Genomic DNA, 22,289 nt, shown 5'->3' on the forward strand with positions numbered 1-22,289 from the left:
CGACCGATCCTAACACAGGTTGTCTTCCTGTGCACAAGAAATTACAGACGGAAGCAAACTATACAGATGAAATAATTTACAGAACTTCCAAACAGAGCCTAGTATGGGGTATGGGCCTTTGGTTCTGGTACTTCTATTAGTGCATGTGCAAGGAAGCGCATGCAGTTGACACCATCAACAATGAGTAGGAAAAAAAAACGTGCATGGCAAATTAAGGCAGCTTGATTTTGGAATAATGGGGCCGATCGAAGGAAAATGCTGGGTGGGTTGGTGGCCGAGCGCTCCCGCGCGCCATCTACCCGCTCTACTGCAGTAGTTTGTGCAGCAGTGCGGTGCGGAGGCAGTCCTCACCCCGCAGCCCGGCCGCGGGTACGTCCACGACGACGTCCTGCACGGTGACGCCGCCCACGCGGCACACGGACGCGTGCTGCACCGGCAGGTCCAGCGCGCAGAGCGCGGCCATGAGGCGCGCGGGGGCATGGCGCGCCGCGGTAGTCATCAGGCGCAGCGCAGCGGTGTCCCGCCCGTGCATCCGCACCTCCAGCTCCTGACGGGAGCCACCAATAAGCAAGGAGAGCTGGGAGAGAGAGGCCGCCGTCGTCTGCCGCCTGGCCTCGGCCTCGAGCTGCTCGACGCGGCCGCGCAGCTTGGTGATGTAGCCAACGGCGTCGGCGAGAAGGGACGCCTTGTCCAGGCGAGTCACCGTGGGCACGGCGGCCCGGAGGTCGCAGAACAGGCGGTTGAGCCTGTCCCGCCGCTGCTTCTCGGCTTCCACGTGGTTGATTGTGGTGCCGGCGGCGCGAGAGCCAGAGGCAGGCTTCCGTCCCCGCTTCCACTCCGCGAGTGGTGCCGCCGCCGCCGGCGGCGGCAGGCTGGAGCCCGTATCCTGGTGGTCTTCATCCTCATTGTCTAGCACGTCGTCGTTGCCCAACAACCACTTCTCTAGGGCATCGCAGGACAGGGACTCGGGCGCTGGATTCTGGTGGTACTGGCCGTCGGCGGAAAAGGGTGTGACATGAAGCAGGGAGGGGTAACAGGGCGACAGGAGGTTATCCATTTGCACCGTACGTAAGCTCTAGTGCCAGTGTGCCACGCTCATCGTAATTATATATACACGGCATACGGTAGCTGATCTGTTCACTTCAGCCACAAAAGAGTGGCGCCTTAGGAGTTAGGATGCCCGCATGCAACATGGTTTCCAATATCGGCCGAAATCTCCTGATATTTTCGATATATCCTCTTTATCCGTAGGTGTCGATAAGGAAATATCTATCTTTTTTGTACAAATTTTATTTAAATTTATTTAAATTTACTTAAATTCAAATTAAATTTTATTTGAATTTGGTCCGATATTTCTGATATATCCTGTTTATCCTCTTTATTCGTGACCCCTGATAAATTTTAATTTCCGAAAATGAAAACCTTATGCAAGTCAGTTTCATGATGTTTTGAGCTACTGATTGATTAACTACGTAGATGTAGCGTCGTACGTGTTAGCAAAACCACATGCATGAGCCTTTCAAAAAAAAACACGAGCATAAGTGGGAGTGTGATGTTCCGATGGGTAGTATTATATTATTATTCATTACAAATTTAGACAAATCAGCGAGCATTAGGGTGTCCTTGTACTTGTCATGGAGCTCGGCCCATGATCGACATATCGTCCCTCGCAGCACTTGTAGAAGGGCATCGACGCATGAACAGTTTGACACGCAGCATCCTGTGATGCCGGAGGCCCTTGCCCCACTTACGCTTGGGCAAATTACGTGCTACCAAATACCCGAACCCGTACCCAAACTACCCAAGAACAATTTTGGATAGTGACTCCATATACCCGAAATTAGTTTGGGTAATTCGGGTAACACCTCGTGGTACCTTAATTACCTGTACTACATGATATCTTCAAAGCCCATCAACTCGTCAAGCCCACTACGCGGCCCAACAACTAGCCAACCAGCTGTCCACAACTCCACATCCCTCGACCTATGTCGATAACCCCCCAGCGGAGCACCCCCAGCCCCAAGTCCCAAATCCTTGACCGAACCCTAGCTGCAGCCGGTAACCGCACTGCCCCGCGGCCGCCGACGCCCGACACGAGAGGTGTTGCCCAGCGCGCAGCCAAGCCCCCGCCCCTATCCGATAGCCGAGCCCCCGCCCTCGCCCAATGGCTGACGCCTGAGTCCGACCCCAAGTCCCTGTCAGTCGACGGCACGACGCTACCCTCAAGGCTTCACGGTGCACTCTTTGTGCCGACGCGACGTCCGGCTCTGACCCTATTTTTTTTTAATATCAGGTAGATCCGGTATACCTGAACCCGAACCCAAATTGTCAGGTAACACATTGTGATGATAATCTCCATAAAAAAGGTAACCTGAGCTGATCCTTGAAACTTTCCATGATGTCAAGAGGATCACTGTTATTAGACACCATCAGATTCAGACTAAACCAGCAGGATGAAGCAAAAGGGCCATCAAAAACGAGATGAAAAATATCTTCTTCAACATTCAAGGAACAAAGGACACAATTATAGTTAGGAAGATGCATATTTCTTCGTTTAAGAAGAGCTCTAGTGCTCAAACAATCTTTCAAGATAAGCCAAAAGAAAATTTTCCTTTTGTTTTGACAGGCTGACTTGCAAAGCCATTTGAAAGCTCTGGGAACATGCTGGTGTCCAATGAGTTGCTTATAAGTGTTTCTAGAAGAGAAGCTTGAGAATCCCCAAATGTAGGTCCATTTGTCATGACTTGGTTGCAACTGCAAGCCTTGAATAATACTAATATGTTCTTGGAATTTTTCATAAGCTTCAATAGAAAGTGGCAAGTGATATAAAGATTGCAACAAAGGTGTAGAAACTGCCACATGAAGGGAAATCTATTGATTCTTGGAGTAAGAGAAGAGTTCTGGAAAGCTTGACTACAGACTCTCCCTTCCCAAAGCTTGACTACGGAGAGGTTCAGATGTTAATAAACAAGAGACTCCATCCTGTAGATAGACCATAGCTATACCTTTAAAATGATTTTGAAGTTTTAAAATATCATGCCACCAGAAGGAGCCTCTAAAGGTGCCACTAGGGGAGGGCAACCGATCTCTAGTGTAATATTTATCCCAAACTAGCTGTACCTAGGGAACTTTATCTTTGTTGCAGAATTTATGAAGGTGCTTTAACAAAAGTCTTTCATTTTGAACTGTCAGATTTAAAACCTCTAGGTCACCTAGGCCACCTTCTTGTTTAGGGAGGCAAACTATTTGTCAAGCTGCTTTTGGTGGCTTTTGTTTGTTAACATCTGAACCTCTCCGTAAACAATGCTTTCTGTATTTATCAATTTGTTTTATCATAGTTTTGGGAAGAAGGAAATTGCACATTGCAAAAAGTTGGTAAGGGCTATGAGGACAGCATTGGTAAGATCCAATCTTCCTGCCTCACTCAGAAAGAAGGAGAACGCCATAAGGCCTTCTTTCACATTTGGAGACTAGAGGCCAAAAATCAGCAAGAAGGCTTGGTCAGACTTCAGGTTAGGCCTAGGTAGGTAGAAGGTAGTGCCTTTTGAGCAACCAAAAGTTGTGGCTGAAATATCCAGTCTATCATCTATCACATTGATGGGTATCATCATGGATTTATCAAAGTTTACCTTCAAACCAGTAGATTCAACAAAAGAAGTGAGCAACTCTTTCTGGTGATTTAGCTCAGAAATGTCTCCCTTCATGAAAATATAAGGGTGTCATCTGCATACTATAAGATTGGAAAATCTTCATCACTTGCCCGGCGTATTGGGAGAGTCAACAGACCATTGCTTCTAACTAAGTTGAATATAGCTTGAAGAAAATCAGCAGCCTAAACAAACAAGGGTGAAAGAGGATCCCCTTGTCTAACACCTCTGTGATAGTGAAAGACCTTACCAGGCACTCCATTTAAGAGAATAGCAGAGGTACCGGAGCCAAAGATAAGCTTCATCCAATTCAACCATTTGGAAGGAAAGCCTTTGTGTTCCATAATTTGCAGCATTAACTCATGTTCTACTTTGTCAAAGGCCTTTTCAAAGTCAAGCTTAAGAATGATTAAATCTTTTCTAGATTGATTACACATGTGCAAGTATTCCGGGGCCCAGGCAATATAGTCTTGAATTGTTCTATGCTTGATGATGCCATATTGGTTCTTATGAATCAGAGAACATAGAACACTTTGAAGTCTATTGGCTAGAAGCTTTGTTAAAAACTTGATGGAAAATATTGAGCAAAGAAATAGGCCTACAACCTAAAACTTTTAAAGCATCATCTTTTTAGGTATGAGGGTGATGTGAGAACCATTTATGCTTTGGAGGAAAATCTACTCAGAACGGAAAGCATCACAAAGTCTATAGAAATCTGAATAATGATTGGCTAGCATTTCTTTATAAAATCTATGTTGAAACCATCAGGTTTAGGGGCCTTATTAGAAGGAATGGCCTTGACAACTGCATCAATCTCTGTCCTGGCAAAACTTTCCACTAGGCTAGAAAGATTAGGTGGAGGATTAAAAAAGGAGGCTAGATCAAAGCTTATACTTGTAAAGTTGCTTGTGCCTAATTTTTCTTTGAAAGAATGTTATATCAATGGTGATTTATCAGAGTGATTATCAATTGTATTGCCTTGATCATCAATAAGTTGGGTGATCAGATTCCTTCTATATTTAATAGTTGCTTGTGCATGGAAGAATTTGGTGCTGCATCACCTAGGGCAACCCATTTAACTACCCCCTTTTGCTTCCAGTAAGTTTTTTGCTGATGAAGGAGGGCAATAAGCTTGTCTTCCAAGAGTGACAAAAAAATCCACTCAATAAGGTTAAATATCTAAACTCCTCTAAACAATCACCAAAGACAAAGTAAACTTGACATTATGAATATTCTCTCTAAGATTGGAGAGAGATTTCTTCTATTCCTTTAAGATTTTTCTCATGTTTTTAAATTTGGCAGTAATATTTTTAGCTGCATCTTGGTGCTGAAAAGGAGAATGCCAACCCAAATGAACCTGATTCATGAAGTCATATGTCCCAACCAATAGTTCTCAAATCTAAAAATTTGCCCCTTGAGAATAACTGTGGAAATGTTAATAAGACAAGGAACATGATCTGAGGTTTCCATAAAGAGAGTAGTGACATTTATGTTAAGATAGGAAATGGTCCAACTAGGCGAGGTGAAAAAAATAGTCTAGCATCTCTAACAAGGGTGACTTTTGCTTGTTAGTCCAAGTAAAACGCTTGCCTTTCAAAGGGAGCTCAACCAAGCCTAAGGCACTAATTGTTTCATTGGACATAAACATGTCTAAATAGTCTGCACATGACCTGTTTCAATCAGCTGGGCTTCTATAAGATTAAAATCACCAACAACTAGCCAAACAACAAGATCTGGCATTTGAATATTTCTAAACCACTCAATGAAATCTTTTTTCCCAAAGGTGTGTAGGGTGCATAAATGTTGGTGAGGATCCAGGTAGCATTGTTGTGAAGAGAGGTAAATTGGACTGAGGAAACAAAGTTGTTTTAAAAAAACAATAGTGCCAAGAAAAAGGCACTTTTCCATATGATGATAGAACCACTAGAAGCCCCATTGGAGGGTAAAGATTTAAAAATAGCCAAACATAACCAGACAGAACTATCGGTGAAAGAAAAGATCAAAGTGAGAGCGCTTAGTTTCTTGTAAAAAGATCACATCATAGTTACTTTAACATACAGTCTTGAATACAGTTCCATTTTGTATCTGAGTGAAGACCTTGGATGTTCTAGCAAAGAACTTTCTAGTGCTCAACACCTCGAATGATTTAGGTGTGGTGCACACTTATCAAACTTAGCACTAGCTAGGTAGCTTTGAGGAGGCCCAAAGATCAATTGGAATCCACCGCATTCACAAAAGTGCTTGAAATGGAAGTGAATGGAGTGGTTGAGGCAGCATCGAATTTACAGGATGCATGTCATCAGGGAATATATACTATGTGCCCTGGGATTCAGCTAGGTTTTACTGAAGAATAGGGCATCGGAGTGAGAAGTGCATCGGAGCAATAGCTCCCACTCCAATGGCTTTCAGAGAGCAACCATAGGAGGTTCGTGAGCATTGGATTGTACCGATGCTTCGCATTGGAACATATGCTATAGCCTATGTCAGCTAGGGTTTGCTCCATGTACGGAGCGAGCGGGTGAAGACCAGTCGGAGCAAAGGCTCCCACTCCGATGGCACTCAGATAGGTTCTCAAAGAGTTTTTGGATGCATCTGTGAAGGCAAAACCTATGTTGGATGTCCTATGTTATTGAATGGTTTGTGGGGCTGTTGTGGAACCTTTATATGCTTATTAATATTAATGTGGCCATGTGGGTTACCTATCCAATTTGAATGCTAGAATGCGAATATCAAATGACAAAAAGTCTTATAATTTGGAATGGATTGAGTATTTGGTATTTACTAAGTTTTGTTTGCATAATCATTTTCCTAGAACCCAAAATAATTATATTACTATACATCTTGAACTCTTGTTGTGTCCATAAAATTGACACGTTTGGTTAAGGAAGTATGGCACGTAATAGCTCTATTGAAGTATTATTATGTGGAATGGATGAATTATCCAAATCTTGAACCCATTTTTATTATTGGGCTTGTGATATTTTTCTTAGTAATCTATATATTAAAACATTTTTCTCTGTGCACCACGGCTGACAAAGAAGACATATAACCTAATCCTCTAGTTATTTTTTCCCATGCGCAAAGACTGACATCGAATATATTAATAAGAGACAACTGACAAGCAAAATAATGGAATTAGAGCTAGAAAATTATTTTTTTTGATACTTTGTCGGTTGCAAAATATATCCCTATACGAACCTTAGGATCACACGAGAATTATTTAACCTGTCGGTTATCAAAGATTTTTTAAAGAGGATAGCGCACGGTAAAAAGTATTTTCCTGTTGGTTCCTTCGACAATGATATTATTTAACCTGTCAGTTTCTGACTTTTGTAAATAAATTGTGCAGTGGAAGTTCCGTGTGCGCCGCTGCTCAGGAAATTCATCAGAAAAAAACTTTCTGTCGTAAAGTTGACAAGCAAATATATTTTCTCTCTATCACTTTGTCCCTGACAGTATTTACCTGCTGGGTAATCAACAGAATTGATATTTTTGACGGGTTTCATTACATCCATGTCGTGTTTTTCTTGGACACACAGGAAATTCCTGTTGCACTGGTGTCGGTGCCATGTAGGCGGCTGCGAGCTGCGACACCGGACGCCCCGTGCATCTGCGGGAAATCATGGGCACGGCAGCGGTTGAGATCCTGTCCCTCTTGCCGCCGCTCCGCCTCACGGTGGCCGGTCGCCGTGTTGGGGCCTGGGGCCGGGCTTCCGTCCGCACTTCTGCTGCATCTCCGCGAGTGGCGGTGCCGGTTGGAGGTTGGCGCCATCATCGTCCTGGTCCTGGCCCGGGCCTCTCCGCACCATGCATCATATGCTTACGCAGTGCCCAGCACATCACCCACAAACCATTGGATGGGGACATCGCAGGGGAGCACATCAGCAGTTCAGGACTCATGAGCTCGAGCTCTTGGTTAACCGGCCAAGAGAAGGATGCAGCCGGATTGCCGGAACGGTGGGGCCGCAGGCCGATGACGGCGAGGAGGAGGAAGGCCACACAAGCTCATCCATTTGCTATCGACGGATGTGACGGTAGCTAAGCCTTGCATCACCCATGGATTACACTTCTTACTGTTGCCATGCTGTCCACGTGATCTACTGTGTTTTCGTTAACTACGTACGATCTCCGATTACTATACGACGGAGAGTGCCGATGGTAATACGACATATCTAACATGGGCAAATTTGTCTAATATACAATGTCGATTGACAACTAAAATTGTCCAACTACTATATGACGGAGAGTGCCGGTAATACGACATATCTATCATGGACAAATTTGTCTAATATACAATGTCGATTGACAACTAAAATTGTCCATTTTGTGAGGTTGTCATAATGCTAATTGGACTTTACCATTGGGTTACTCTCGTCGAGATAGTCACAAAATATATATGGAACGTTCAATTCGGAGTCGTTACGCCCCCGGGAGAATGCTCCAACGTTGGAAGTTGCGACGGACGTTGGAAATTTCGAGGAAAAAAAACCCACATGGGTGTTCGGATCTGGTCTCATAAACCTCTTTGTTCTTCACCACGTGAGTGTGAGATTCTTGTTGCGTTCTTCGGTCTGTGGCAACCCGGACGATTTAGCCCTAGCTAATGTGTGATTCGGGATCAATCCAGCGTAAACTCACTTTTTGGTTCATTAGAGAAGAATTACTTCGGCCCTACCTTGTAGCTGAATCTCTTTGTCCTAGCCTTACTCTTCTTTTGCTGGCCATTACTTCTGGGTGGCGGTATGTACGGTGCTTAGAGCTTTTACCCAATGCTCAGCATGCATCGTGCTCGGCGGGGACTCCTCACCACACATCATGCTTACGGCTTACCCAACGCCTAGGAGGACGTCGCCCACAAACCACTGGTGGTTGGGAGGACATCAGCAGTTCAGGACTCGTGAACATGAGTGATTGGTTGGGACCACAAGAATGCCGTGGGAACGCTGGGCCACAGGCCGAGAACGACGAGCAGGCTAGGGATGGCAGTTGAATTTGCGGGTCATGGGCCCCTGTGAACAGTTTGCCGCGCTCCCACATTCTCTGTTGCCCATGGCCCAATCGACAAACTCTCCACGCGCCGATGGGGCCTGTCTAGCCATTCAGGCCATATACACTTGATTTTCTTTAGCACACACTGCCGACGGATGTGAAGTTAGCTAAGCTCTGACGGCCAGGACGACAAGGATGCCGTGGGAACGTTGGGCCGCAGGCCGAGAACGACGAGCAGGCTAGGGATGGCAGTTGAATTTGCGGGTCATGGGCCCCTGTGAACAGTGCCGCGCTCCCACCTTCTCTGTTGCCCATGGCCCAATGGACAAACTCTCCACGCGCCGATGGGGCCTGTCTTGGCATTCAGGCCATATACACTTGATTTTCTGTAGCACATACTGCCGACGGATGTGAAGTTAACTAAGCTATGCATTCACAGCCGTGTACATGGCCACCCATGGATCACACCTCGTACTGCTGTCCCATGTAATCTACTGTTTTCGTTGACTACGTACGATCTCCGAGTACTATTTGACGGAGAGTGCCGGTAATAGGACATGGCATTATGTCCCACTCTACTACTAATATATAAACAATTTTCATGCTAGTATCGATTTTTTAGGGACGGTTTTCATAACCGTAACTAAGCAAGGTTCACAGAATAACGTATTTAAATGGGATAGACAATCCCTACTAGAAATTTCTCATTACAAAGTATCTTTGAAATAGATTTCTAGGACCCACTATAAAATTTTTAATCTCACCAAGCTCTATGATTTTGATATAGAGTCTGACTTCGCTTGATTTCATATCTAATAAAAAATTATAAATTTATTCTCATGGCAATTATTTATATGGCGTGCCATATGTTGGAAATGACGATCATAGAAATTTTCACCAATCATGAATAGTTGTCTTCTACCTTTGGCTGTTTCAATTTGTGTATGTTTGGCTTTTTGCTAGTTTTTGTTTTTTCATGCAGAGGATGAAACTTTTCATTCTATTTGGTTGAGAGCACAACTCATAGAGAGACCGGAACTATAAATATTTTATTTTTCTAAAACATGGCACGCTCTTACAAAGGGGTCATGAAAATCGATTTCTATGGCCGATTTGTATGTAGGACTTAGGACCGTCTCTGAGAATCTCTAGATTTATAGGAATGGTCCACAATACGACTATTCTTGAAATTGGTTTTCAGTGGCGGGCTATCTTGTGGGCACATCCTCTCTATTTCTAGATATGTTGCGTGTGAAAGGAAAATGAGGCACCCGCAGAAACGTAGTGTCCTAGTACTTAATTAAGACGAGCAGTACAAGGAGAAGGTGCACAAGATTGTCAATCGCGACATCCTGGCCACATATATATCTGAAATTCGGCTGTGGTCTCTGCTTTGGCAATCCAAGCCCTTACTCATTGTTTCTTTAAAGCAGAGTTAATCTCTCTTTTTAAAAAATTAATATGTCTCTTGCAATCATTTTCTATAATACTTTCATGCTATAATCTTGTTCGTTCGATAGTTACATTACCTACAGACCCGTCGGTTGTCTTTTCTCGACATGTGCTTCATCCTAACCAACATGAATACAAGATTGTCAAAATCCACAAGTCCACAACTGACATAAATATGTATGTGTATTATATTAAGTCCACAACTGACATAAATACAAGTTGGTGATCTCTTCATTTTTGTCTACTTGTTACTTGTTATTATCTCATCTTAAGAGAAAACCCTACTCGTTCCTTTGCTCCACTGACTAAAGTTTGTGGTCGTCCCTTCTGCTTGCAGCCTTAAATTTCATCGAAACTTTAGTTCGATGATTACATATATTAATTGCTTAGAGCTTTGTTAAATTAGGAGCTCTGAAATTTCGAAGCCAATGTTCTACTGGTACTACAGAACCAACTTATACAGTTGGTTTAGACAAAGAAAACGATCAGTTTTTTATCCTAATGAGCACCTCCAAAAAACTAAGTTAGACCAATAAATTTCAAGATTGACGAAGTCAAACCAACTTGTGTAGTCGGTTTAGAAATAGAACACAGTCAGTTTTGTCTTAAAAAAATTACCCTTATGAGCATCTCTCTAAAGAACTGAGTTAGACCGACAAAATCTCGAGATTGATAATGTCAATGTAGACGCGCACACATCGCCTATTACTGAAAGAATAATGCCGTTAAATCCATTTTTTTTACCCCTATGATGAGAACGAAGTCATCATAGGCGCATGCATGTCTCATACCGGTAAAAGAATAGCTCTACACGTCACCTACTACCGAAAGAATAGCGTCGTTAAATCTTGGAATAAATCCAGACGAGCACCTATGTTAAGATGGGGAGTTGAATCCAGGTGGGTAGGTTCCCCCACAACGAATCTAACCAACTGAGAGTTCGCGGTTTTGTCTTAAATTGCCATGTCAAATTCAGAGCACAGTCATTTACAAGCATCTCTTGTATGAGAGAGAGAGAGAGAGAGAGATGATTGTAAAAAAGGTGGAAATAAATTTGTACAGTCGATTCCATATTATGAAGCACAGATGCTACTATTTGCATTGTTGGTTTGCAACAAGAACCAAATGTGAAAATAGCCGTTCCACAATCGGTTCTTCTGCCAAACTGACTACATCCACGGCATGCATCCGTTGGCTTAGGATTAATATGTGCATGGGCGGTACATCAGTGCACCAATAATTTTGACAAAAGAATCACATAGAATGAAAAGTTCTATGTGACCCGTTTGTAAGAGCGTGCCATATTTTAGAAAAATAAAATATTTTTAGTTTCGGTCTCTCTTGCAATGTTTTCTATAATACTTTTATCGCAGAACCGACCAATTTATAAGAGCACAAGTACAATGGCAGCCCGCAAGCGATCGCACTGTCATACTTGAGCCCATATAAACCCGGTAGTCCGTCGAGTACCACGACGGGTCTCGATAAACGATCCACATACAACCAAGATCGTACATGATTTAACATACATATCACATATTACATAAAGTTCACAATTACAATCCATTCATCAGAGTACGAAATAGAGTTGTTACAAACCAATTTCGATAGATACTAGCGGAAGCAAATTAAGTTCGAAACTAGCATTTGTTAACATAGTTCAAATATAGTGCCAACACATAATCACCATCCACAAAAGCATATAGAAGGATTATGAAAGATGCCTGTCCAAGGCTCACTCCTCATCCACGATGGGATAGAAGCAATTCTTGCAATAGCCGTGATAGACGGTACCATCTGCAACAATGGGAATAAAACCCTGAGTACGAGAAGGTACTCAGCTAGACTTACCCATCATAAACCAGAAATAAATTGACTCCAAGGATTATGCAAGGCTTTATAAGTGGAGGTAGCTTGACAACATTTTTGCATAAAAAGCGATTAACTCAGTTATACAGTTATACTTCGGTCATCAAGATAATTATAGCCATTCATCTCTAGATTAGCAACTATCCTGTGCCAAACATGTGGTATATCATTTTAAGAGCATACAATAGTAACCATAGCCGGTGTAGTAATTCCATGTTTATCTGAACCATCACATTCCTTAATACAATTACTATGATGTTGGGACTAGCCAAGTTTCTCACTATCAGGGAGAGACGACGATTCGAATCGATTTCAACTAGCAGGGAATTTATTCCTAACACAAACCTAGGTCTACCAGCCATGGTAGCCTTAGGTCACCTTTGGTATAACTCAAGTACATATTTCATGGGTTCGCCCAGTGCCGCACAATTAGGGACGACCAGCTGCTAGGACGATCAGGACTACCCTGCCCTTGGGCTCATGGCTGGCTCCCCGCACATCCTTACTACCATCTAGAGTGCGTACTCTTACAGAGTAGGGCCTGGCTTGAGCTGAGCTACTCAGCTTCACGGTCGGAATGAGTTATCCGGCCAGCTAAGTGATAGGCATGCGTTCAATCTTGTCAGAAGCGCCAACAACGGTACGATCCTCAATTAGCACAGACGGAATCACATGAGTCAACCTACACATAGACTCCGTCCGGCCTCCATTTATATTACCCCATGGTTCTTTTCCACGATAGCAAATATAGCCAACCGTGCTTCGATATCCACCTATATCTCGCAGGTGACATGAAATCACCCGACTTCTACCGGTCTAAGAATGGCTAAGCATATATTCGATCCTGGACCTACATAGGGTTAAAGGTATATATATATGGACAAGGTAGTTTCATGCATAAGTGTTTCCAGTCAACTCTTATAACCTAATGCATCAATCATAAAGGACTCCAGTAGTATTTTTTAAAACACTGGAAGACTTATAATGCTTCGGGGCTTGCCTTTGAGAAAAGAGGTGGGACGGTGATCTAGACACTCGGGAAGCTCTTCTAGAGTCTGCTCCTCTTCTTCGGGAGCTGCGGCTTGAGGAGTCCCCTGCTGATCCCCTTCCTCTTCTTTGTTGAATTCCAGCAATGTTATCTCCTCGGTCGATCCTATATGCATGATCATAGAATAAGATATTGCGAATGCATGTATCACGACACGTATAATATCATAAAACATGATGAATGCATCCTTGTAAGTATTTTCAACAGCATGGTGTTAAGATAATAACAAGTGCATTCTATTCTACTTGAATAGGTGCATATCTCTTCTCTATTACTTAAGCAAACACTTCTGCCATTTATTTACCGAACTACCAAAATAGCAGCTACTTTTTTAACCATAATCAGAGTTATATACATCGAAATAATATGATTGTTGACATTCTGGAAAGCTTATGAAATTGTCTACAACTTCCTTTTAATACTCTTAAGGTGATTGAATAGTTATCTAGGTCAAATAATTCAGTCAATCAACTCTATCCTGAGAGCAAACAATTAGGGCAGCAAACTTCTAATAGCCAAAACTCTTAAACCCTAACGCCTATGATTATGAAAATTTAACACAAGGTACATCAGTGAGTTATCTACAACTTTCTTATTAACAAGTTTTACAGAAAATACCATTATCAACATGAAATCATCCACACAACTGAAATTATATATGCGACCAACTTATTTGAATTATAAAGTAAGAATTAATTAGTTGCACACGCCCAATTGCTTCTATGCCTTACTATGGACATCAACAGTTACTATGCATCACAAGCACCATAGAAAACATCATGGTCCATCACAATTTAATTACTTAAATGCCTTTATTAATTTAATTAAATAATTAGGGGAAATAACAAACATACAACAAATATGCACAATAAATTCTCATAAAATTACAGTAGTTTTCTAGTGCTCACAATAGACCACTATAAAAATTTCATACCATTTGGACATGTACAAAATCCTATCCAAAAATGACAAGCTAGCAAGGCCTACTTTAGTGAAAATAGTAAACCCTATAGAAAAGTGTCAAACAAAAGATTATATATTTTTCTTAGCTTAATATTAGTGTCAAACTACTGTATAAAAATTTGCATATCAATATGTTACATATTTTTATCCCTACAAATTTCCTCAGAAAATACCCTTTATTAATAGATAAATAGAAAGATCATATTTCAATCTAGTTTAATGCAAGATTAATATTTTTTCTAGCTATATCATGTCAACACAAGACCAACAAAATTGGAATCACAATTTTATCACTTTTCTAGCTCAAGATATATAATTTACAAGATTATAAACATTCAAAAAGCATTTATCTAAATACATTTTAATCACCTTGAAAAATACCAAAAACTGTACATTTCATATGTTTATAAAACACTACACTTCAATATGAACACAGTAAAATTTGGTTCACCAAAAATGGACATCTAGAACTTAACTTATGAATTTTCAAAGTTTGCATTCAAATCTAAAATAAATGAACTAGCCCTGCATGAGTCGGGCCCGCTCGTCAGTGAGCCAACAATAGAGGACCAGTGTGGACCGGCATTATCTCACTAGCGGTGAGCACTCCGGCGAGACTGACTACACCAACATGACCTACTCACAAAGCCACATCTATTGACCTAGGTGGTGGAGGCACGCACGCACAGGAGCCACCTCGTCGCCGGCAATGGCAGCGCGGTGCTGTAGTATGCCAGCCATTACAGGCCACGACGAGGCTAGGCGAGAGGCGCGCAAGCTCCGCGGTGATGACGTGACCCTATTGCGGCTACCTAGGCTAGGCGAGGTGCTCCGACGAGCTCTGCCCACGTGCGCGGTGGTGCGGCAGTGAGAGCGCAGCGGCGCTGCACGTCGTGTTTCACACCGGCGAGACATCCAAATGTGGTAATGTCATGCCACTAGCTAGTCTACACCCTAACCAAGCCTAACACTAAGAATCAAAAGTAATGCACACGCGAGAAAAGCAGCGGTGAGCTCACCGTGGCGGTGGCCATGGGAGCCGAGCTCTCCGGCGAGGACAGGAATGGCGATTTCGCCCTCACCGTAGCTCGTTCGGCGCTGCAACCACATCAAGGAGGTAGAGGGGAATGCGGTGAAGCTAGCTGTGAGATGGAGGTGGCAATGGTGTGGTGGAGCGGGCACTAGGTGACGGTGGAGCTGCTTGGTTGCTCAGCGACATTCGGTGGTTCCGCGGCGAGCATGGGAGAAGGCAGTGGAGAGGGAGAAAGTGGGCGCGTGAGTGCGAGAGAGGGCATGCGGCTTCGCAAATAACGGGCGCCAGCGCACTGTGGTGAGGGCCCAGCGTTGGCTAGTGGTGGCCACGTGGCGGCCAACCTCAGTCCATGGTCGGCCATGACGGCGCGATGCGGTTCGGCCATCAGTGCCTGATGGTGAGCCTGGCAGGGAATGTTCAAGCCATTCAATCTCCTAAACGGTGGCAAATTGGTGCACGTCGACAAAACGAAAATTGTAGACCTATATACCAGCTATAAAACTTCTTTAGAAATCAAAGCCTAATTCTCAATTGTTAGAGAGATACATCGGCACAAATTCGAGCACGTCACACTGTAAACTCCAAAAAGACTTAGCAAAATTTCTAAGTGCTAAAAACAGTGAAACATTGATTCTTATGAGCTAAATTCAAGCATGTTAGGAGCTAAACTAGCCTATGACCCAAAAATTAAAGTTCTTGCTCTCCTCAAATACTACAACTTTGCTTTAGTGAACACATCCATGCAAAGTCTCTATGACATTGTTCAAACTAGGTCAAACATACTACTTTCAAATGAGGACTTACACTATATCTATCACTTAGAGACCAAACTAGCCTTAGTCATGAATACCAAAGTTGTTCATAGTGACATTCTAAACATGTTTAAGGTATTCCTAAGGTCACACAAGCATTTCATTCATTGGTTACACATAATACTTCCTAGTTCAACATGCATAGCATCACTTAGGAGCTTAAGTAGACAAAGTGATCTTCATGAACATTGTTCCATTAGTCATCCTAAGTGTAGCTAAGGTGCTTTAGTGACCAACATCAACCATTTACACTTATTCACACATGAACATAAGCATACACAAAGGAAACATAAAATAACAAGGCATGTTTCACATGTTTCAGTTGTATGTTTCATATGTAAAAGCTTATATATGAATGCTTGATGATTATGCTCATGCAATGCAAGTCAAATTATGCAAGCCTAACACCTAGGGTGTTACAGCCCCTCCCCCTTATAAAAATCTCGTCCCAAGATTTGCAAGACCTACCATTCTTTGACAAAGGCGGGATAAACCTCACGTAAATAATCCTCTTATTCACTGTGATTATTCCACACCACCTTGTAGAACTTAATGACCTTACTCCAGGTTACTCTTTCCATCTCTTCTAACACTTGGATTGGTTTCTCTTCATAGGTCAAATCCGATTGGAGTTCAATGTTGGTGGGTGCAATGGCTTCCTTAGGTATACGAAGACATCTCTTCAACTGAGAAACATGGAAGAAGACATCGAATATTGCACTCATCTCTGGTTGTAACACCTCGGGTGTTAGCCTTGCATAACTTGACTTGCATAACATGAGCATGAGCATCACGCATTCATAAACCATCATTTACAATTGAAACATTTGATCGAAACATATGAAACATTGCTTGTTATCTTGTGTTTCTTGGAATATATGCATATGATCATGTGTAAATGAATGCAAGTGGGTAATGTTAGTCACTAAAACACCTTAGCTACACTTAGGTTAACAAATGGAACCTTGTTCATGAAGGTCACCTTTCATGATCAAGCACTTAAGTAATGTTACATGTGTTGACCTGGATAGCCCTATGTGTGACTAATACCTGAAATGATTGAATGACCTTGCAAATTGCTTAAACATATTTAGAGTATCATTATGAACAACTTTGATATTCATGGTTAGGGGTAATTAGGTCATTAAGCCATGATTTGAAGTGTATCATCATTTAAATGTGACAGGTTTGACCAAGTTTGAACTAGGTGTTAGAGACCTTGCATAGAGGTGGTCACTAAAGCAAAGTTGTAGTATTTGACATAAGGAGCAACTTTTATTTTTGGGTCATTGACTGATTTAGCTTCTAACATGCTTGAATTGGTCTTACAAGAATCAGCAAAATCAACATTTCAACACTTAACAAAATTTTCTAAGTCTTGGTTCACTGACCGACTGACGGGCTGACATTAGGGATGATATAACTTGATTTTGGTTGCGAATTAGAGCATGATCCTTTAAGAATAATTGAAGCTGGTACATGGGTCTACAAATTTTGTTTAGGTCGATTGCACGATGGAGCTACAGTTTGGTAGAAAAATCATCGTTAATTCGCGCTGATAGGCATGTCCATTTGCTTAACTAACGAACTGCATTGCTGTCTTCGGTGGCCGACCGGAGTAGAGTCCACGCGCCGCGTGGTGGCCAGCGGACGCCGTGCGTCGTCGGAGCCCCACCGCGTGTGGCCAAGGCAGGGCAGTGCACGCATTATCACCCCAGCTACCGCTCGCACTTAGCCGCGCCTCCATTTTCGCATTTCGCCTTCTCCTTCATCAGCTGGTAGCGCCCGCAACAGCAGCGCCGCTCACCACCATCACCGTTGCTAGTCATCGGCTGGCCTAGCCGCTTCTCCATCACCACAACAGCACCATCCGCCTCCCCAGCACCCCACTGTTTCTCCCAGTGCCCGCTGATAAAGCTCGGTAAGCCACAGCGCCATGCACGAGCTCACCGGAGCTCCGCCGCCACCTCCATCGCCGTGGTCAGACCTAACCCGACCACTGCAGGCCACAATAGAGCGCTAGATAGGTTCCTCGTAGCTCAGTTAAGCTCGTCCGAGCCCTGGGTCGAGTCATCGTGGCTTCCTCCGGTGTAACGCCGTCAACCCGCACCTCCGCCCCGCCATTGATGCCAGCCGTAGTCGATAGCTCTGATGAGAGGTCCCACCAAGTAGTGCAATAGGTGCGCTAGGTCGAGTAGATCACCGTGTGATGATGTCACCGCCGGCGAGTTCGCCGTCGGTGAGCTCTGGCCACGCCAGTAGCGTAGCGCCGCCTGCTCTGTTCTTGTCTCAATGACGTGTGGGGTCCCCTGTCAGCGGGTCCCACCGGTCAGCGACAGCTGTATTGAAAGCTAGTTCATTTTGAATTCAAATTTCGTGTGTTTTGTGAATTTTTATATCTCTAGTTTGGTAGCTTAACAAATTATGAAATAAATTTGGTTATGTTCCTTAGGAAGTGTAGTATTTAGGAAAAATATAGTCTTGACACTTATAGTAGAATTTTTGGAAGATTTAAATGGAGATTTGAAATGTGTTTTTGAATGCATGTAAACTTGTTTATTTTATATCTAGAGTTCCTGTGCTCAAAAAATTATGAAATTTTTGTGGTAAGCTATTCTTGTCATGTATGAGCTCTGGTAAAAATTTGAGGATCAGTGCATGTGTAGAATTATAGTTATAGATTTTTCTTTTATAACTAGTTATTCTTTGTATGAATTTTTATAAATTAATTATGAATCCAAAATTTATGAAATTTGTTAGGGGTAATCCTAGTACCATAAGGATGATAAGAAAAATAGGAAATCTATTGCTTGACACTTTTCACTAGGGTTTTCTATTTATGCTACTTTAAGCTTTTCTGTCTTGTCATTTTTGTATAGAATGTTTTGTTGTATAAAATAGCATGAAACTTTTACAGTAGTCTTTTAGTAACCTTAGTAAAGCACTGTAAATTTTTGAGAATTTATGAAGGACATCTGGTATATGTTTATTATTTAACCTAAATATCTAAATAAAATAATAAAGGCATTTAAATAAATAGTTTGGGCTTCACCATTATAGTGTCTTGAATGTATTTGGTATGCTTAAACTGTTGGTAGGCTTTATGTTGTCAAACTTTGAGTGATTACATGAAGTAGAAGTATTGTTGCTTTAAAATACAAATTTAAAAGGATTCCGGATAGGTTCTGTAGTTTGATAAGTTGCATAATAAGAATGATGTTTGCTGTAAAAATGGTTAATAACAAAGTTGTAGATAAATTGATAAGCTTTCCAGAAAGTCTAGGAACACTGCATTTGGATTAGTAGAACTCCAGTTATGAGTAAAACAAGTAGCTGCTGTTTTGTGATATAGTAGATGCATTGTGGAAGTAGTTAATTAAATAATCGAGAAGAGATATGCACCTACTCAATAAACATGATGCACTTGTTAACACCATGCTGTTATGAATACTTATATGAATGCATTCATCATGTGTCATCATGCTATACTTGTACAGCATGTATGCATTCGCAATACCTTATACCATATTCATGCATCTAGGATCGGAGGAAGAAATAACGTTGCTGGAATTCGACAAGGTAGAGGAAGGGGACCAGCCAGAGAATCCTTAAGTCATAGCTCCTAAAGGCATGGAGCAGAATCCTGAAGAGCCTCTAGAGTGCCCTGACCACCGCCCCACTTCCTTTCTGCGAGGCAAGCCCTGGAGCATTCTAAGTCTCCCAGTATTTTACAAATGATTACTTAAGTACTTATGATTGATGCATTAGGTTATAAGAGTTGAATGGAACCACTTAATGCATATACATTCCTTGTCCAGATATTACACCTTTAACCGGTATAGGTCCAGGATCGAATATAAGCTTAGCCATGCTTAGACCGGTAGAAGTCGGGTGATGTCCTATCACCTACAAGATATAGGTGGATACCAGAGTACGGTTGGCTATATTTGCTATCATGGAACAGAACCATAGGGTAAAAGAAAATCGAGACCGGGTGGGATGTCGATAGAGAAGCAACAAGACATGGAGGTCTTGGGTGTGAATCTATCCCCGTCTGTGTCGATTAAGGACCGTACCGTTGTTGGTGCTTCTAACAAGATTGAACGCATGCCTCTCACTTAGCTGGCTGGATAACTCGTTTCGACCGTGAAGCCGAGTAGCTCAACTCAGGCCAGGACCCGTTCTGTTGTGCGCTCCTTTTGGGGGATGATCAGACTGAGCCCAAGGGAAGGCTAGGCCTGAACGTCCTGGCATCTGGTGTCCCAGATTGTGCGGCGCAGTACAGACCCTCGAAATGTGGACCTGAGTTGTACCAAAGGTGACCTAAGGCTGCCTTCGCGCGGTATGCCTAGGTTTGTGTTAGGAATAAATTCCCAGCTGGTTGAAATCGATTCGAATCGCCGTCATCTCCTGGATAGTGAGAAACTTGGCTAGTCCCAACATCGTAGTAACTGTGTTATGGAACATGATGGTTCGAATGAATATGGAATTACAATACCTGCTATGGTTACTATTGTATGCTTTTAAATTGATATACCACATGTTTGGCACATGATAGTTGCTAATCTAGAAATGGATAGTTATAATTAACTTGATAAAGGAATCCAAATTATACAACTAAGTTAATTGCCTTTATGCAAAATGTTGTCAAGCTATCTCCACTCATACAGCCTTGCATAATCCTTGGAGTCATTTATTTCTGGTTTATGACGGGTAAGTCTAGCTGAGTACCTTCTCGTACTCAGGGTTTTATTTTCCCATTATTGCATATGGCACTATGTATCATGGTTATTGCAAGAGTTGCATCTATCCCACTGTGGATGAGGAGTAAGCCTTGGGTAGGCTTCTTTATTAAATCTTCTATATGCTTTTGTGGACTGTGATCGTATGATTGGCACTATATCACACTATGTTGGAAACTCTACTTTCCAACTTAATTTGCTTCCGCTTTTATTTATCAAACTCGGTTTGTAATAACTCTATTTCATACTTTAATGATGGAAATGTATCTGCGAACTTTATATAATATGTGACATGTATGTTGAATCATGTACGATCTTGGTTGTTTGTGGATCGTTTATCGAGACCCGTCGTGGTACTCGACAGACTACCGGGTTTATATGGGCTCAAGTATGACAGCAGCGACCGCTTGTGGGCCGCCATTGTACTTGTGTTCTTATAAATTGGTCGGTTCTATGACACTGGTGGAAGTTGTAACTTATAAGCGACATTCCCTTTCTGTTCAGTAATCTTGTATGGCCCTACATATCTAGGCGCAAGCTTTCTTTTCACCCCAAATCTCTGTACTCCTTTCATGGGTGACACTTTTAAGTATACATAGTCTCCCACTTCAAAAGTCAGTGGTCTTCTTCTTTTATCAGCATAACTCTTTTGTCTTGACTGGGCTGCTTTCATATTGTTGACACAAAATGTGACGCACTGTGCCTCACACACAGCAAGCCGAAAAGCGTAGCTTCAATCGGGTTCCTGGGTGTTTCTCGATCCGGAAGCGTGCCAGTCAGTTTGACCTGAAAACTAACAAGGGATAAAACAATTAAATGTCAAACCGGAACATGTCGAGTAATATTGGACAGTTCCACATATACGGCCCTGAAGCCACTTACAACGACATACAGTTATAGAGAGCTGTCTGCCAACAAGTTTATAAACCATTCGGCTAACCGTAAGGTGAATGCATGTAAAGACCTAATTGCCGAATGCATGTGCATGGGAAGACATGTTTGAACAAGTGAAATTAATTATGAGTTAATGCATAACCAAGCTCGGCAATCCAGCCGAATTGGGGTCCACGAAGAAGGAACGTACAAATAAAAATGATTAAACTAAACCAAAACCTGCATCTGCCGCACGACACCTAGTTTCGTTAGAGCTTAAACGTGATTAACATGCATGAACCCGCAACATGTAACAATCTAGATTAAAGCAATTCAGCCATTATGAGCATGTTATCTATTTAGCAATGATCGTTGAAGCACGAATAAAACCACGAAAGAGATAAGGCCGAACAATATCAATCTAGATTGGGCAGAAGTGTGTTACAAATATATGAAAGGTTTAAACAATGCAACACTAGATAACTTAATGAATCTATTTAGATTTGCCATATCTAATATAGAGCCGATAACTATCTCGCTTTCACTAAGCATATTGAGCAAACGCCTGCCGCACGGTATTTACTCATAAACAAAGCATAAGCGAAGACTTCTTGATTGTCAAGCAAAGATCCGCCGCACGACCATTGAAAATAAACAAGACTACTTGCATCACGTCTAAATCCACCGCATGATACTAAACATGATAACAAGGTTGTCGGAACTTACGGAGGTCGACGGATCGATGATTCCTCTTCGAAGAACTCGACGACACGACAAAAGGACTCGAAAGTTGGCACAGGGGCCAGTTGTATTGATTTGGTTGTGTACACTTATTACAATGGTCGAGGGTCAACATTTATA

At 42.4% G+C, this 22,289-nt stretch overlaps 1 pseudogene; it reads right to left on the minus strand.

Annotated features, from left to right (window-relative positions):
• Positions 1 to 295: 295 nt before the first annotated feature.
• LOC136460319 (transcription factor bHLH14-like) lies at positions 296 to 1,057 on the minus strand (annotated as a pseudogene).
• Positions 1,058 to 22,289: the final 21,232 nt, after the last annotated feature.

The sequence above is a fragment of the Miscanthus floridulus genome, chromosome 6, assembly GCF_019320115.1.
Source record: "Miscanthus floridulus cultivar M001 chromosome 6, ASM1932011v1, whole genome shotgun sequence".
In the NCBI taxonomy this organism is placed as follows: Eukaryota; Viridiplantae; Streptophyta; class Magnoliopsida; order Poales; family Poaceae; genus Miscanthus; species Miscanthus floridulus.